Raw genomic sequence first — 20,637 nt, forward strand, 5'->3', positions numbered from 1 at the left:
CCATATTCCTCCTCAAGACCCCTTTGCTCCAGCAACAAACTACTTCTACACACCACCAAAGCTAACAATTCAGCAGGTGAATCACTTTTTTCCAACTACATCTCCAAACACTGGAATAATTTATCTAACTAGCTAGTGACTAACTCCCCAACACATCAATTTAAAAAACTTTTAAACATGCACCTTACTAACACCTGGCTCTGCACCTGCAACTCCCCTGGATAACCTGTTCCTCCTTTTCACTCTGTTATCATTACTCTTACTCTACTAGCATGATCTACCACTAACGGCAGTTTCACTTTAACTGTACATAATCATTTGGATATGTCCACGAAATGTAACAACCATTTTTATGTAAATTACTGTAGCTCTGCTTATTGTGTCTGAAAGCACTATCTTGTATGTATTTGCTTCTCACTTGGCTGTATTTGTTTCTCTGTTGTATGTATTTGGTTTTCTTGGAGCTTTTCTCCCTGGATTTCTGCTGAAAAAGGACCTGTGTCTAGTTGAACTTCCCAATAAACAAATGTAAAATAAATAAATAAAATAAAACTGTTTCCAGATAAAACAGAAAATGTAGCCAGTCAGTATTACCCACTGGAGAAACATAAAACAGACAAGAGATACTAACAACAGGCAGGATGCAAAACAAGGAGAGTAACAAGAACAACAGATCCTCGTTTATTTCATACCAGTAACTCACCTTTGCTCCCTCCAAGAGAACAGTCTATTCTTCTTTGTTCCATAACAGTAACTAGCCTTTGCTCCCCCCAAGAGAACAGTCTATTCTTCTTTGTGCCATAACAGTAACTAGCCTTTGCTCCCCCCAAGAGAACAGTCTATTCTTCTTTGTGCCATAACAGTAACTAGCCTTTGCTCCCCCCAAGAGAACAGTCTATTCTTCTTTGTGCCATAACAGTAACTAGCCTTTGCTCCCCCCAAGAGAACAGTCTATTCTTCTTTGTTCCATAACAGTAACTAGCCTTTGCTCCCCCCAAGAGAACAGTCTATTCTTCTTTGTGCCATAACAGTAACTAGCCTTTGCTCCCCCCAAGAGAACAGTCTATTCTTCTTTGTGCCATAACAGTAACTAGCCTTTGCTCCCCCCAAGAGAACAGTCTATTCTTCTTTGTGCCATAACAGTAACTCATCTTTGCCCCCCACACACAAACAAAAGGACAGGGAAATGACCCATTTTGCTAACAAAACATATTTGAAATGATAAAAGTGCTAACAACAGACCTGTCCCTGAAACATTTGCACATATTTATCATACAGCACTCCATTTTCATGTATTGGCAATCATGTGTACCTCTGAAATGGCTTGACAAACATGCCCATGCCATCAGTACACTTCTAACTAATGCATACAGATAAAAGTGTAAAAGCCTTTGCTTCACATAATTCTTAAATACATTTTAGCCTATGAAGTATGTAGATGACAAAATGGAAGAATACCTGCTGAAGTGCAATACTCCTCTGTACAGAAATATCCTGAAGAAAAAGCATTTTTGTAGTTTTCAAACACATACAACTCTCCTCACCATCAGTTTGACTAGCTACATGGTTACCTTTTTATATAGTATAGATTATTAATGGATTGCATCTGTCTTTGTGTTTCACTAATGCTATTTACAGCATAAGCATGCTAATCAACCAATTCAACACAGTTCAGCTATTCAACAAGCTATAATGCATCCATGTAGACTCCATGCTGGTTTTGCCTGCAAATTTTAAAACTTTTGGAGTACAGACATGGAAAGTCCACATAGACAGAATGTTTGGGGGCTGCTGTTGCTTTAATCCATTTGCATGTGCTACAGGCTGAAGCCAATGCTGCTGCTGCTGCTGCCAACAGGCCGAGGGAGAAAAGAAGAGTTTTCAGGCCCCATTTAACTTTTCACAACCTACATGATGTGGGAATTGTAGAGCACTATAGGGTGGACAGGGACACGCTACAGGAACTCTATGACCTCTGCCACCCTCAACTCAGAGCCAACAAAGGGGATCCCATGCAAGCGGAAACTAAGGTATGTGTAGCCTTTAGAATCTTAGCTATAGGTAACTTTCAGAGACCAACAGGGGACATGCTGGGGCTGTCACAGGCATCAGCATCTAGGATCTTCCACCAATTCCTGGATGCTATGCTCCAACATGCCAGTGAGCACATATATTTTCCCTGTAGTTCTGAGGAGAGGGCCATCAATATGCAGCAGTTCTACTGGATAGCGTATTACCCTGCAGTACCAGGTGACCCAGATTGCACTCATTAGAAACTAAGACACCACTGGAGGAACAGAATAGGCTCTACATTAGCATAAATGGCTATCACTCTATCAAATGCCAAGTCATGTGTAATGCAAAGGGAATCATCTTAAGCATGTGTGCTGGCAACCCTGGCAGTTATCACAACTGACATATCTGGCACACCTCCCAACTGTATCAGATTTTTGCTAGGGGGGATATCCCACATGGCCATTTACTGGGGGATGCAGGCTATGCACTGAAACTGTGGCTGATGACACCCATCAGAAATGCATACACACCCATGGAAGAATACCATAATGAGGCACACATTCAAACAAGAAATGTGTGTGTTTGGGCTGCTGAACTCATGCTTCCTGTGCCTAGATTCATCTGGGGGAGCCCTACAGTACAATCCATGAACATGTACAGAAATCTTCACAGTATGTGCCATGTTACATAACATAATCCTGAGAAAACAGCTGCAGCAGGATCAGCAAAGGGAAGGGGCACACATCCCACCACCAATCCCAAGGTCACCACAGTCACGGGCAGATGAGAAGTCAGAGGGGGAACCACCAGCTGCTGTGGGTGTAGGTAGATGAAGGCATGCTCAGTATATCCTTGCATTGGCTAAGAGGCAATTTAGAGTGCACTCAGTCACCGCCTAGGAGCCTAAAACCATCCTCCTACTGACATACATATAGTAACATTGATATCAGGCAACCCACACAACCTTTGCCTCCTCATGTATTGGCTGTGTACTGCTTGCATCAGGCAGTCACCCCTGCACTAACCCTGTGGCAACTGCTGCATTTACAAGGTAACTCCTGAACCTGGAGTGCATTGTTTAATAATATTATGGCATATCCTTTTATTTCATCACTTTGTACAGTAAGCAAGTAAAAGGTAAGAGATTTGTACAGACATTACCTTAACATAATGCAGCAGAGACTTACTTGACTTATATGTGTCCATTAGTAAATAGCAGGCCTTAGTCATCAATGATTCACACAGTCATACCTCTCAAAAGTACAGATGATCACTGCATGGCCTCAGTTTAGCACCATACATTTATACTGGAAAATTATTAAAAGAGAAAAGTTAGAAAGTAATTAAGCACATTGCAGTTTCTGACTTCACATCCCTCACAAGATCAAACAACAGGCAGGATGTAAAACAACAAGAGTAACAAGAACAACATATCCTCGTTTGCTTCATAGCAGTAACTCACCTTTGCTCTCCCCAAAAGAACAATCCATTCTTGTTTGTGTCATAACAGTAACTCATCTTTGCTCACCCCAAAAGAACAGTTGATGTTTGTTTGTGCCATAACAGTAACTCAGCTTTGTTCCCCTCAAAAGAACAGTGTACCCTTGTATGTGCCATAACAGTGACTCACCTTTGCATCCCCTCCCAATAGAGCAGTCTATGCTTGTTTGTGCCATCTAACCTGCCCTTCAGTTGTTGGCAACTGCATATCATATTTTTCCCAGTTAATGTTCTCACACATTTTAAGGCCAATGATATAGAATGTCTTACACATTGTATGTCCCAGAGTACTGGTCAGATAACTGATGAATGACCAAGAAACAAAGAAAGCTAAGACAGAACTGCAAATTTGCAAGCAATAATCATAAAATGTTGTGTGATCACTAAGTGCACTACATCAAAATATACCAATATAATAAAGGTACAAATAACAGTTTATGGCTTGATATCAGTGTACCTTCTGTTGAAGATTGTTGTGTGAAGAATGACTTAAGTTATCTGCTGCAAAGCTGTCTGTCTGTCAAAGAGAGGCACCCATCCTGTTTTCTGAAGGTGGATTGAAGGGAGAGTTGAAATCCAGACCTATGTAGAAATATCTCATGTGTGCTAACATTTTCTACTGTGTATGCCATAGATTGCTTTTCATCATTTCAAGTATTTCTCCCTTTTTTCTTTTTTTTGGCCACTGTTTGCATGATGCACCTCTTAGCACAAACACAGGAAAGAGAAAAAAAATAAATGTCAGGTTTGGCTGTGCTATTTGTGCAAAGCACAGCAGTGCACAAACTGGACAACTGGTCCACCCAGAAAGTAGACAGCTATAAATAGAAACTGAATACATTCAACTAATGCTATTGGACATCACATAAACCAGGTAAGTGACATTGTCTGATGGTTAACAGTGAAACATTAACAATGATAACAGTAAATTAAGTGATGTCATGTAACTGGTTTCTAAATGTAGGGCTGGATTACAGATAGTCTTGGGTTCTAGTACAGGGTATGCCACTTTTTTCACTGTTGTGACATTGCAGATTATAGGAATGAACTAAAACATGAACAGCTGTTGTTTTGACACTCTTGTGGTGACATGTGTAAGCATAGGCCTGCCATACACGTGGTCATCGGTTCAATCCATACACTTTTACTATTTTCTAATTACCGTTAGAGGTCATAGGTCACTCTCACTTATAAAACGTGACAAAGTGTAGATGATATTAATTATATGTATGAGGGCTGAGACACTACTATTGTGTCAATGTATTTATTTATTTATTAATCTATGTATTATCACATTCTCGTCAATGTATGGCTGTGGGTATACTGTGTACTGTGTCCCTGTAAGTATATTTCTGCTATCTGGACTGGCATGCTTCACATTTTCGTAACACGTACACAACTGCCTGTGTAATTTTTCACTGCTTGCCACTGTTGCGCACCGCTTACCATATGATGGAAGTGATGTGCAACATTTTCAAACAGTGTGTGCACTCCCAGTAAATGCAATAACTGGAATTTGCAGGAAACCATCATTCTCCATTGCTCTTGATCCATTTTAGACATGGCAGGCATTTGTGGAGACAGTGTGAGATTTAGAGCGCAGAGATGGGATGTCCAGGAGTCCAAGATTTTTGTTGGACTCCTAGTGAAACACCACAGTGTCAGGCTAGTGCAGGGAGACTCTTCTGGGTCCCAGTATAAGTCAGAAACTTGGAATAGTCTGGCCCAGGCTGTAACCAGTGCCACTGGTATCCCCCACACTGGTGAACAATGTAGGCATCACTGCAATGACCTCCAGAGGAGGAAGAGGGGTACCCTTGATGCTTGGATTGAGGAATTTAGGATAGAGGGCAGCCCACACATATGTAAGTATAACATACAGAGAGTACTTGTAAGACTTAAAAGCTGAATATATGCAAGACTGGTATTCATAATGGTATTCTGTTCTGTTTTTGCCACAGCTGCCAAGGTAAGGGAGGTCAATGTGAGAACCCATGGTGCTAGACTGACAAGGATGAGGGAAGTATGTGGTATGTATGCACTAGAAGAGTACTGTTATTGAAGCAATAAAAGTTACAGATAGCTGTTTTGGTATTTTATACAGTTGTATCAAATTGAGCTTGCATATCTCAACTGTAAAAGCAAATATGCATGTTTGACACCTGTGCACTGGCCCAGTAATGAAGGAGTCTCAATAATCACCAATAACACCAGTGAGGTATGTGTACATTGGGAGGATAACAAGACCATACACAGTAAAGTACAATTTCCCTTAAGAGCACACAGAGATCACAGTCAGTCATGGGCTGGTTTCTAACTCTCTCTCTTTATCCCCAGTAGGACTCCACACTGGCACAGCTATAGGGATAAGATCTCAGATGAGTGGTCAAGCTAAAACCTCCAGCACCCTTTCTGTCCAACCAGTGATTCATGTCCCTGCCCAAGTAGCTGACACACACACACACACTTTGAGATTTAATTTATATACAAACACACAGACACTCCTGGGGAAGGCTGGCACAGGTTCACTAGCTATGCCCCCTTCTGCCCAGACTATAAGGTACTACCAACTGCCACCACCCACTGCTATCAGCTACTATAAAAGCCCTTAACAAATGGTGCCCAATTCTACTATGTAATGTTACTGTTATACAGTTAGTAAGTGTGACCAAGACCAAGGCTATTCTAGAGTGGCCTGCACAGTATAACCAAATACATATGCAAGTACTCTAAGAGTTTGTATATCTCTACACAAAACCAGCCACAATTAAAAGGTTTACATATATTTAATAATAAATAATAAAGGCATAAGACAATACTCATTAACTCAGCACAGTGACAATAGAGTTCAGATTAACAGGAAATACTTTAAACAACATTGTAGGACAGTCTCACATAAATACAGAAAACAGCTAGACTAATATTACTATTTCTTATCTATCTCTAAGAGAAATTAAGTTCTAAATAACTTACTTACAGAACAATGCAAAATGCTGGTGAGATGATGTGTTCAGGTTCAGAAACAAATACAAAATGCACTATCTTTCTCTCTGACAGCGTTCTTAAATTGATAATGCACATTACTGCTGAATCCTCTCAGATTACATAATTCATGTCACCTCTGATTTTTTTCCTGGTTAACAGAAACTTAAAATTTAACATGTTTATGTTAAGAATACTTATCTCTCAGAAGCTGACAATTCTCTCTTTGAAGCTTGCCTGAAGCTGGATGTCATAAAACAATTACCTTGGAAACCTGTAATTGCATCTGTTCCCAGACAATAGAAAGAAGCCCCAGCTGCAGACATTCTGTCTCCTAGGTGAGATAACACACAGTCCTAAAATTATTTACTTATTTTCTCAGAGTTTTGCAAGTTAACTCTGTATATTCCAACCTCTACCGTGAAAGCATACATCTACATTGGTGCACATTTTACAAACACCTCTGCTCCCTTCCACCAGGGTGCACTGTGGTAACATTTGTGAAGCTCAGCACATAACACAGTTGTCTTACATTAGTAAAAGAAGCCTGTGGATCATAATAATATTTTGCAAATGACATAGGATTATTCACAAAATTCTATCTAGCTGTACTGCCAGCCTTCACAGCATGCATTATTTATAGCAGAAACTAAGAGTCCAATACTAGAATATCAGACTGACCATGCATATATCAAAGTGGATGACGATGCACTTTTTGGCATTGAGCTTGAGGCCATGGCTTTGACACCAGTCATCTGTCTCTGTGAGACCCTTTTGTAGGATGTTCACATTGTTAGGAGTTTTGATTATGGCTCCTAGTTTGCAGTCATCTGTGAACTTCGTTAGCCAAAGACCTTCTGTTCCAGCCTGTACTTCAGAAAAGTAGATACCAAACAGGAGAGGACCCAGGACTGAACCCTGTGGTACTCCACTTGTCACTGGTCTGAAGTCAGATTTGGAATCTGCTACTTTCCCAGTATGGGTTCTGTCAGTGAGACAGTTGGCAACCCACTTTGTGACATAGGGATTTATACCTAGTTTAGTGAGTTTATCTATAATTCCAGAGTGGGGGATGGTGTCAAAAACCTTGGTGAGATCTAGATAGGCTGTGTGAACCACCTTACCCTCGTCTACAGCTTTGGTGACTGCTTCAAAGAAATCTATCAGGTTTAGGAGACATGATCTACCTTTTACAAACCCAAACTGGGTGGGGTCTAGAGTTCAGAGATTACCAATGTCTTTGTTTATAAGATCCATGATGATACATTCCATGGCCTTGCAGACCAGGCTCATTAGGCTAATGGTGGCTCCCCTTTTGTGGAGTGGGATAACTGTAGCTGTGTACCATTCAGTGGGCACAAAGCTTGAGGTGAGGCTATGATTGAACATGGTGCTTAGGTGGGGTGCCAGTTCATTCTGCAGTTCATGTAGAAAGCAACCTGGGATGTTGTCAGGTCCCATACATGCTGTGTTCTTGGCTTTGGAGAGTGTAGTTTTTACCTGTGCAGCTGTGATTACAGGAACTTTGCATTCTTCCGGTATAGAGATGGGTCCTTTAGGAGTCGAGAGGGGGGTAAAGTTAGCACTGAAACTATCTGCCAGGATGTTGGCAATATCAGTTGGTTCTGTATATTTAGTGCCATTGTGCTGTAACTCAGAGCAGATCTAAAAGTTGCTATTAAGATTCCTGACATAGCTATAGAATGCTTTGCGGTTGTCTTTAGAATTAGTGGCGATTTTGTTTCCATAACTAGCTTTGGAAGATTTTAAGAGGGATCTCAGCTTCTTACTGAAGCTGACCAGGGAGTTCCTCCAATCATGGGATTTTAATCTTTTTTGCAACAGTTTCTTTCTTCTGTTGTAGAGTTTGTTTATGGCAGGGGACCACCAGATTGGCTTCCTTTTTTTGGAGGATAGCATCTTGGTTCTGTTAGGGATAGCACAATCCATGCATTTGTGTAAGTGCTTATAAAGTGCATTTGTGTAGGATTCAGCATTCGTACCTCTATTGTCCATCTGCATGGGTGTCGTGAAGTTTGACACTTCTGTCTTAAGAAGCGTGAAGTTGGCTTTGGATAATTTATTTTACAATGGTTTCCCCAATGGGGGTGGGATGTGGATGTCTAGGGTGATTAGCTTGTAGTCAGATCTCACCAATGAGGAACTGACTTCTGGTTTGGAATACCGGTCACCCATGTTGGTAATGACCAGATCTAGGATATTGCTGCCCCTGGTGGGGGTGTGGATAAGTTGATCCAAGGCGTTGGAATTTATGAATTCCAGAAACCGTTGAGCACAAGAGTTGGTACATGAGTAGTTTTCCCAGTTAATGGTGGGGTAGTTGAAATCGCCCATTATTAGAGTGTTGGGTTGTACCCTAATATTTTCCAGTGTATCAAGAAATGAGGAGTGGGAATCCTGAGGCATGGTGGGGGATCTGTAGCAAGTTACAATTTGGATTGCGGTCTTGCCCTGAGTTAGTTGCACTTGGATAATCTTGGATGCATTATGCTGAGCAACTAGCCTGGAGGTGTGGATATCCTTAATGAATATGGACACGCCTCTGCCTTTAGTGTTTCGGTCCAGGTTAGGTGGCTAAAAGGTGTGGTATGAATTATAGCCTGGTAATGAAGGGGTGCTCTCTGGAGCTTTGAACTAGGTCTCTGTCACTGCACAGATGTCAATGTTCTCCATTTTAAGGAGTGCCTCGAGTGAATGCATGTGCCTCGAGTGAATGCATGTGCCTCGAGTGAATGCATGCACATGTCAAGGAGTACTTGATGCAATCTGTACTATAGTGTACATCTGTTAGGAGCTCACAGTCTTACAGGTAAACGTTATCTGTTAGGAGTTGGTAGTCCTAAACGTAGAGGTTAAGATAATAGAGTTAAATAATTGCATTAATGCATTGTATGTCATATATTTTTATTTATTTTATTTTATTTTTATTTTAAATTTGTTTACTGGGAAAGTCTGACTGGGCACATATCCTTTTTCAGTGGAGGCCTGGGGAGAAAAGCTCCACCTAAAACACTTAGTACAACAATATACAGAGTATGTTAAAGCTGTAAATGTGTCATTTCAAGGTAATTACATGATAATGTCAGACAATAGACAGGTGATATACAAAGAACAAAACAGGCTGAATTGCATAAATGTTACAGTGCACATGGCACAGTCAATGTATGCTTCCTATGAACAATCATATTTACAAACATAAGATATCATATTACATATTTACAATCAGGCAAACATATATTGATATAAACATTATTTAATGGTAATTAATTTACCATTTGTTGCACGTGTGGCAAATATAAAATGTATGAATAGGAAGATTGCTTATGTCAGGAGTTGAGTAAGTAGTATACTTAGGTAGGAGGTTTTGGGTAGAAAGAAAAAGAGATCGAAAGAGGAATGACAGGTAAACAGAAGTAGTGATAAGGGCACTGACCATAGGTGGGATGTTAGTCAGGAGTAGAGCAGGGCACGCCATCTGTTTAATAGGTGGGTTTTTAGAGTTGTTTTAAACTGGGTAGAGATACTATAGAGGTGATGTTATCAGGTAGTTCATTCCAGAGTTTGCCTATGTAATTTGAGAAGAGGCAATCTCCTGCTTGAGTTTTGGCTGCACTGATTTTTATGTACTTTTTATTAGTGGAGCATAGGCTTCTGTTTGTGGCATATGGTTGGACAAATGTTTGTAGAACAGGTGTTTTTCTGGGTTGATAGAGGATTTTGTGGGCCATGCTTAACTGAATGTAGTGTAGTAATTGGGGGAGCTTTAACCAGTTTAGTTGTTTGACTGCATGGCAATGATGAGTTCTAGCTGGTAGGTTAGCAGCAAATCTTGCTATCTTTTTGTTATAGCAGGATTCAAGTTTTTGCATCTCTGATTTTTGAAGATTAGTTAGTATGGGAGCTGCATACAGCAGGGTTGAGATTAGGTGGGACTGGGCAATTGCAATCTTAGTATTTTTGGTAAAGTAATGTTTATTTCTATATAGTGTGCCTAGATTTTTATGAACTTTTTTTACAGTTTGGGAAGTATGAAGGTACTAATATTATCTCTTTTTTCTCTCACCCCAAACTTTATCTCTCTTTTTTATTTTATTTTTATTTTACTGTATTTGATTTTTTTTATTTTTTGTTTTATTTTATTACTTGTCAAAATGTGTCCATGTCATCCATATGTACCACATCATGACATGACCTGCAGCACAGCAGGTTAGGCCTGCTCCACAGGATCCACCTGCCCCAACTCCACTGGCTCCAGCACTGTTGCTCAGCACATCTGGGAACCAATCTTGCAGCACCCCCTCTGCTGACCCTGCACTACCTGCCCAATTAGGTAGTCCTGCCCCAGAGGATAGTCCTGTGGTTCCATCTGGGAGCAGTGGTGGAGGTGATGAGTTTATCACCCTCAATGAACTGCCAGGAATGGTACATAGGGTTGTCCACTGCACTGCTGGTGCATGCCTATGCCAGCTGGAGATGCTACTCTCCCTCATTTTACGTAATACAGAGAGGAAGAGATGCAGATGTCGGGCAGTCCAGCCAGTGGCAGGGTGAAATGACAGTGATGTCAGTCCACTGGGTGAGGACTCAATACTCACTGTCACCTAGCTTGACAACCATGGGTTCTGGATGTCCCCATCCTCACCCCAACCATGGTACACCCACCTCTTGTGTCTATCATTGTACAGGTTTCTTGTCTATCTAGTCTGCATATCTCTCAACCTGGAAACATCAAAAATCTGGACAAAGGCTAATGAAAAATAGGTACAAATCTGTACACTGATCAACATAAAATATGCATACATAATTATATAACCCCACTCACTCCAGTGGAATTGTGGGATACAGACTTTCAAATGTAAACTGAAGAACAGACAAGCAAAATATGACCCCAGCCTCTGTAGAAAATGGTAACTATTTTTTGAGATGTATAGTAATGTTGTTCACTGGGAAGGGGAAGATGACCAACCTTAGGATTTTGTTTTTGGTGACTTGCAGTATGTGAGTTTTGTGGTAAAAGTAGGGCATTTAATGGTAGTCAATATTCTACTCTTAGCAAAAGAATATTATAGTTTGCTAGGACCTCCAAAAGTCATTCTCCATGGCCTACTGATCAGTGGCGTAGCTCGAATTTGTGCCACTCTGGGCTGTCTGAGTTTGCTCCCCTCCCACCCTCACAAAATCATGGTCAACTGGGCCCCCTCCATACACAGCCCTCCCCCTGCAGCCATTCCAATGTCTCATTACTTGGCTATTTCTCCCCATTTACCATAAACAGTGTACTGTGCATACTGCTTTACTTCTACAATGATTATTTGGATTTCATTTAAAACTTTTATTTTACATTTTATAGCACAAACACTAATAGACATCTGCTAAACAAAGCAATACAGTCTCACAATGAAAACAGACTTAGCATTAAAACTTCTCTGCTCTTGAAACACACATTCACTGAAACAGCACTGAATCCACATTCAAAGAAAATGCATCTGGCCAGTGGCAGATAAAGATTACCTTTCAGCTGTTTTCAAATCATAGGCCCCTTGCACACGAAACATACATGTATTCTTTGATAAACCTTCCTGATTGTATTAAATTATATTCCTTGTATAATACAGCACACTTGTTAGACCACATTTTAAATTTACTGTTTTGAACATTTTTCCAGTAAGCAATGAAACAAAATACATGAACCGATAATGACAAAACTGCCCATTTAGAACATTTCCATCATAAAAGTCTACTCAAACTTCTACAATCCACCAGTATCAGTAAATATGCACAATCTCTGCAGAAGTAAAAGTCATCTAAACAATTCCACATTAAAGAGATCTGTAACTAATGAAGAGGTTGCTGCTAGCAAACAACTTTATATTTCATTATTTACTGCTGCCCTTGAGTAGTAAATTGCCTATGTTACATTAAAAAAATGATAAGCTGGTAATGTTGCAATAGGGAATGGATGACAAACTGATAACAGGTTCATAGTTACTAGGTATCTTTGCCAAACAGCATGTTCTCAGGACTACAGCATCCACCCCCTTTAAAAGTACAATACAGTACAGTATCAGCAATCCATCTACATATTGTGGGAATAGAACCCACAGCCTTCTGCATCAAAAGCAAGTATTCTACCTGTTGTGCTACTAAAAACACAAACAGACTTGCCAAAAGCAGCACTAAACTTTTCTCCCCCTGGAAGAACTATGCAGCACAAAAAAATCTGGAAAAAGCCAAAATTTATTGGGGGAGACAAAGGACCAAAACCAGGGATACATTTTAAACATTGCTTGTATAATCTTACAAAAATTGCTCGAATAAAATTGTGTTACCATGCATTTCCTGAAAGATAGGAAGACTGAAACTTAAATGGCAATCATTATTTAGTGAAGTCATTTCTCACTGATTTGCCAGAAAAGCACAAATTTTAAGAGGAACAGTCCAAATGTATTAGCCAAACATTCCAGATTTTCTGTAAAACATTGGACAGTTGAGAACTATTGTTAACATAACTGGGACATTTTATACACACAAACACACACTCACACACACACACACAGACACACACAGACACGCACACGCACGCACACACACACACACACACACACACACACACACACACACACACACACACACACACACACACACACACACACCTTCTCAAGCCACATGCAAAGATTAACATAATCAAGTCTGCAACGATTAACAGAAGTAACTGCAAACAAGTTGGCTGCTATGTTTCCTTCTTAACAGAATACCCTACACACACACACACACACACACACACACACACACACACACACACACACACACACACACACACACACACACTACTATTCAACTCAAATGCATAGATTAACAGAATTAAGTACAAAAGCAAGAATACTGAGTTGCTGGCAAGTTTCTCACACACACACTTATCTCCTTAACAGATTTAAGTTCAAAAGGAAGTTTACTGCTGCCATGCTTCCTCTTTAACTTCTCACACACACATACGCTTCTTGCCTTAACAGATTTAAGTTCACTGCTGCCGTGTTTCCTCCTTAACTTCTCACAGACACATACACTTCTCTCCTTAATAGAAAAGCAAGTTTACTGCTGCAGCATTTACTCCTTGACAGAATACCATGTTGCTGGCAAGTTTCTCACAAACACAGAGCCCAGGCCAGGAGAAAGCAATGCATAGATGCAAAAGCAAGTTTACTGCTTAACAATACCGTGACAGAATTAAGTACAAAACAAAAGCAAGTTTATTGCTGTGCTGCTGTGTTTCCTCCTTGACAAAATTCTGTGTTGCTGGTAAGTTTCACACACACACACACACACACACACACACACACACACACACACACACACACACACACACCATCACACACACACACACACATGCACACACACACTTCCTTCCTTAACAGATTTAAGTTCAAAAGCAAGTTTACTGATGTCATGCTTCCTCCTTAACAAAATACCGTGATGCTGACAAGTTTCTCAAACTCACACACACACACACACACACACACACACACACACTTTTCTCCTTAACAGAATTAAGTACCAAAGCAAGTTTACTGCTGCCATGTTTCCTCCTTAACAGAATAACATGATGCTGGCAAGTTTCTCACACATGCACAGAGCCCAAGCCAGGAGAAAGCAATGCAAAGATGCGATCACACGCACGTCGTAATGCAAGTCTCTACACATTAAGTAAAGTCCCAGTTAAAAAAGCATGCACATAAGAATCAAGACCCAGTTACAGTCTTTTTTTTTTTTTTGCCTTACCTGGGGAAAGAAGCACACATGGTCGCGGACCACTCTGACTCTGCTGCAGCAAGTTAAAGTGAATACACGCGGACTGTCTGACTCTGCTGCAGGAAGCTAAATTGAATATAACCAATGGCTCAACATTCCCTGCCTCATGAAGCTGATGTCATTGATGATGTCAGGAATAAATTTAAAAAAAAACCCTAGAAAACTCAGAAATTAAAGGGGCCATTCAAGAATTCGTGGTACCCCAATATTTTTCCCTCAAAACTGGTATTTACCAAGGAATTCATTACGGATGAGAGGTGCGCTTATCTGTCTGTGATTGCTTCCTCACCTACCCAACTTACCTGATCCAGATATACCTACATCCCCTCTCCAGCATTCCTCTCTCTCAAAAACAAAACAAAAAAAATGAGCACCTGTCCCACAAAAAAAAAAGTTCCATATATAGCTTTCCATTTCAAACACATGTCTTTTTGACACACTTGGTTTGGTCCAATTGGCTATACAACATGATTGTGTTGTGGTCACCTCTCTCTCTGGAGGTGACAGTCCACATTCAGCTAATATCCTTCACATATGATCAGTTTTACTGTTGAAGAAATTGATAGTTATGGTTCTTTCCTACCTTTCTCCTGCACATTTCTGTATTGCTTTCCATTTGTACTTCCCCCTGCTTGCTCCCTATTTCACCACTGTCCTATTTTACACATTTCTTCTCTTTAATGCATTTTTGTGTGATGGTGTGCATTGCTCACCAATGCACAGCGACGGTAGTGCAAATAATGATAAGCCTACATTTCATCAGCTACATATTGCATATGCTGATACATAACAATATGTTTAATGCTTTTTTTTATAGGTTCATAGGTTCATTGGTTCATACTAGGCTATCTGCCCTGGGGCAATTATAAGCCTAGCCCGATTCTGTATTTCACCCCTTGGTTTGAGTATACTGTGCCTTTTTTAAGGTTTAGTTTACTGTGCCTCTGTCTGATAGTGACACGGGAGTAATCCCTGGGACAAACGTACGATCCTCCATCCACCTATCGAGATTCTTCTTGAAGAAATTCAGTGAGGTGCTCTGCCTCACATGAACTGGAATTCTATTCCAGAGCAAAGGGAGCCTCTGGGTTATGAACCTGTCTCTCCAGCAAGTTCTATTTATTTCTGTGCTAAGGTTCAAGTCCCTCGAGCATGTGGCTCTAAGGGATTTAGATTTACTGAGGTGGAGCACGTCCATTAATTCTGGATTTGACATAGCTTTGTATGTCAAGCATAGATCGCCTCGAAGTAGACGGTATGCAAGTGAGTAGAGCTGGAGTTTTTTTAACCGAGCAGCATATGGCATCTGTTTGAGACCCTTGATCCTCTTGGTGAGATACTTTTGGGGTCTTTCTAATTGCTGCAGGTGTCGGGTAAGGTACATCCCAAAAGGGGCATTGTATTCTATGATGGGCCTGATGAGGGATGAATAAAGGGGCACGATTACCTCTCTTGATCTAGATGTGAAACCCTTTGTGATGAGGTGGGCTATGTAGAATGTCTTTCTAACCACTTTGGCAATGTGGTTGTCAAAGGAGAGATTGCTATCAACTTGGGTCCCCAGATCCCTAATAACTTTCTCTGTACTTAATGGGTTTCTGCCTATGTGGTAATTTGTGGGCACATTGTTTTTGCCAAAGGGTATGACTATACACTTTTTGGCATTTAGCTTTAAACCATGGTGCTGGCATCAGTTATCTGTCTCTGTGAGACCTTTTTTAAGGATGTTTGTGTCAAATGCCTTTGCAAGGTCCAGATAGGCTGTGTGGACTACCTTCCCTTCATCTATGACTTTGGTGACTGTTTCGAAGAAGTCAACCAGGTTCAAAAGGCAGGATCTGCCCTTGACAAAGCTGAACTGGGTAGGATCTAGTGTCTGTAGGTCCCCATTGTCTTTGTCTATGAGCTCCATGATGATCCTCTCCATAGCCTTGCAGACTATATATTTATTTTGATTAGCACACACTTTTACACTTTTATCTGTCTGTATTACTTACAAGTGTAACATTCATTTGGGGGTGGGAGAGCAAAGCTGCATTTGTGTTATTGCACAAAAAAGGATTTATGGTGATATTGTAACTCTGTTTTTGTTACATCCAGCCTATATCTAATGCTGTCACATGTTAAGGTCAGTTCTGTACAAATCTCACATCTTCTACTTTTTATTCTGTCTGTGTAGACTCCTCCTACTGTCACATGTTATTCTATCCATGTAGACTCCTTTCTGTAGCTGTATTTCAAAAGTTTTGGAATTCATGGGAACACCAGCACAGAGTCTACATGATTGCTTTCTAGCTTGTTGAATATCCCCAACATGTTGCCTTGGTCAATTAACATGCAATTCAGCTGCTTATGCTGTAATTAGCATGCTGCAGTGTTTACCTTGTTTGCACTGGGGTGTGTGCCTCTACATAATGTTTACTGAATCTAAAACTTTCTGTGCCCATTTGCGTATCACATGGCGATGCACACATGGTGAAAAATTACCATGTAGGCTTTACTGAATCGCCCTGTATATCTTTTAATTCCTTCAGGTAATCACTGCTTACACTATGACTTACTACTAATGTAACAGATGTGTAACTGCATTGTATGTCTTTATAAGGTATCTGTCCGTGTCTTTGACAATAGTCATAGCTAAAAAGATGAAACTACTTACAAAAGGCTCAATTTTCTCAGAGGCATGCATGCATGTGTGGGCAGGCACAAGCACACACACCAACACTTCTTTGCAACTTATTCAGCGCTGAGATTTTCATGAACAACATTTATGTAAAGTAGATGACATGACTAGTACAGGGGTGTGAAATCAATGTGAAGTTATTCCAGAAGCACTCTTTTGCCAGTACATTAAATGTGGATGATTGCAGATACCCTCAGAACTCAGAAATGTTTGGTCTCTTCAGTTTCCTTGATGAAGGATGTTAAACCTAGACAACAAATGGAGAAACACAATGTTTCATCTGATGCCAGATTAACTCTTAAAGTCTTATGGGAAACTTTATCAAACTGCGGTGCAAAACCATAGAATTTGCCAGTCCAGAGTTCTACCAAGTGTCAAAACTGAAATAAATTAAAAAATAAAATAAATTGATACAACTAGGCATAGCATTGCCCGTTGGTTAATCATTTTTCAGACACACTAGATGGCAGCTAGGAAACCATAAAAACAGTCCTAGAGCATAACAGAAATATACTCTGATGCATTGTATTACATTTTGTTACATTTTGTTACATGCTATAAAATTCAGTGGGTTATTGCTATTCTTTCTGTTCATTTCAACAATATATCAGCAGCAAAATGATTGAGGTGACCAGTGACTCAATCTAGCAGTGTAGTACTAAAGAAAATAGAACTTTTATGAAATGGCCATCTGATTTCAATGCCTCACTATGTAAAGTGAGAATGCCAGCCCAACACATGGCAAGAATAGTCAGAATTGTATTATAATATACAGAACAAACACTGACATGAACCAAACTTGGCAGATCTCTTGGAATATGCTTGCTGTGTGTGTGTGTGTGTGTGTGTGTGTGTGTGTGTGTGTGTGTGTGTGTGTGTGTGTGTGTGTGTGTGTGTGTGTGTGTGTGTGTGTGTGTGTGTGTGTGTGTGTGTGTGTGTGTGTGTGTGTGTGTGCGTGTGTGTGTGTGTGTGTGTGTGTGTGTGTGTGTGTGTGTGTGTGTGTGTGTGTGGCAGATCCAAGTTATTGATGCATTCTGACTTTGAGCTTTATCTTTTGCTGACAGACTGTTCCTGTTAGTCTAAGATGTGACACATAGTTCTAACCCAAAAATATCCATGTGAAAGGAAATATTCTGTCTGAAAGCTAGTTAGAAAAATATGTCAAATTCTGCAGCTGGAAAAAAAATCAAGGACACGCAGACAATCCATTCAGTAAAAAACTGTAAGAAAAACTCAGCCAAGCTAAAGTTTTCACTGTATGATACTTCAAACATCCTATAGTGGAGGCTCATGGGATACATGCAAATGACCCCTTAAGGTTCATAGGTTAGTACTAGGCTAACTGCCCTTGTGGGCCATTTTAAGCCTAGCCAATTACCCTATGTGAGAATCAAACCCTGCACCTTGTGTCTCCAAGGTAAACACCTTAACCATTATGCCATCCTCCCCAGTGTTTAAGCTACATGGCTTCTGAATGCCTATGATGTTTTTTTCTTTTTAAGTCTTTATGGTTACATTCAGGCCAGTAAAGTCAAACCCCACTTGGCTGTACTTCAGAAATCTTTATGGGCATCAGCTGCATTTAAAGACCCTGTGTTTCTGAAGTATAGCAAAAATATCCACTTGTGCTGTGCTGAAGAAGTAAAAAAAAAAAAGCCTAAACATGCATGTCCAGTGCTATTAGTGTATTATTACTAAAGGTTGATTTAAGTACTCAGTAAATATTATTGGTGGTCATTGGTAAGAGTAAACTGGAAGTCCCAAAATGAAATGGGTTTGAGACATTGTAGGCATAGGAAGGGCAGCATCATCTATTGGGAACAACTGAGGCCAGACTGTAAACAGGGAATGTGAGAGCAGATGAAACAGCTGTACAGTAACTGGCATACAAAAGTTTGTTTGGTACAACAAGGCATATCGATTTAAATAAGTAAGGCTGGTTAAACTGACCTCTGTTCTATGCCAAAATGAGATGAAGGTCATAGCTTTAAGATCATATGGTAAAAGCCCCCATTTATAAATTTTGGATAAAGCTAAAAGTGTTTTAGATAAATATGAATAATTAATTGATAGCTATGCATTCTAGAATGATAACCTAAGATATGAATCACATATTTGAATAATTTTGCAAATACTGTATAAAATTGTGTTTACTGCTTTAACGTAAATAAAGATATTGTGAAAAATAAATATGATTGACTAAAATGATTTTGCTGTTGTGTATGAAAATAGTTTTCACAGTTCTAAAATAGAAAAGCCATTTTTAGTTTTGTTGCTGTTGGCTGCAAATTAGACTATAAGACAAAGGCGGCATCAAGGTAGTCAATTCCAGGTTAGGGATGTAATTCAAATAGTGTATCAATTTGGCATTAAGGAGACTCTTAATGCAATGATAAATTTGTGGGACAGATATTTGACAACCTACCTACCATGGCATATGCAACTGAATTTTATTTTTGTAAGTTGAAGACATGTTTTAAACTCATTCAGCTGGAGTGAGGTATAAGGGAGAAATCTCCCCCTGATTTAAATACTGCTTTATTACTATTTATTTAACAAGAGGCTGATTGGTTATTTTTGGAATTGTGTACATTCTATACAGAGTTTAACAAGATGCTGATTGGTTATTTTTGGACTTATGTATTTCTGGGCAGGTATTGAACCTTGAACCTATGTACATTCTATACAGAGTTTCACAAGAGGCTGATTGGTTATTTTCAAAATTGTGTACATTCTATACAAAGGCCCAGATTTTAGAATTAGTTGCTTTCTGTTTTTTATGTGCCATGTTTGTATTTCTTATTAACAAAACATGTAAACAAATTAGGTACTTGTGCATGCCCAGCAGTGATAAGTATTCAACAACAGTACTATTAGAATGTATTAACTGCATAGTAAATGTTATTATTTCAATGTTTAATTGAAGGAGTTTGAATTGTTATGCTGATTATGTGAAATATGAACACAATAAAGATGCAGTTAGAAAAAGCACATTACGTATATGCTGCCAGATGCATAACATTTCACAACATTTCCAATTTCCCATCCATTCATCTTATTTAGACATCTACTGAAAATCCACACTGCAGTTGCAAATAATAGAAGAGCAGACCTACATGTGTAAATGTGGGCTGACATATATTGACTCCAAAATTGTGATATCTTAAAGTATCCCACCTGCTCTGAGGTACAAGAATCTTAGAGCTTACTAAGTAGATTAGGTGAAGTGAGAGAACAGTGCACCCTCCCCTCACAAAAATGTTGTAACAATGAGTTTCAACTCTTACTTTTGTTTTGAGACATTGTCGTTCTTCATGATGCATTTGTAATGGTATCTCGTGCAGAGGTCAAATGCTTTGACTAGTTCAAGACCTACTACTTGTGCCAAGGGTACAGGGTTCGAGTTTTTCTGTCTTCATTTGCCTACTGTGTGTCCTTGAGCAAGACACTTAAGCAGACAGTGCATTGGGAATTTGGGCTAGGCTCCTTAATGGTCTCCTGAACTGCATACCTAATAACAACCTATGATCTATAATCAGGCACTCTCTACATTTAATTTTACATTCTGGTGTCCTGGCTATTTTCCTTGCCCTTATATTTTACCACACATCTGGTGAATCTCATGCATT

Source organism: Protopterus annectens, chromosome 17.part0 (assembly GCF_019279795.1).
Source record: "Protopterus annectens isolate FY-2018-M chromosome 17.part0, PAN1.0, whole genome shotgun sequence".
Classification (NCBI taxonomy): domain Eukaryota; kingdom Metazoa; phylum Chordata; order Ceratodontiformes; family Protopteridae; genus Protopterus; species Protopterus annectens.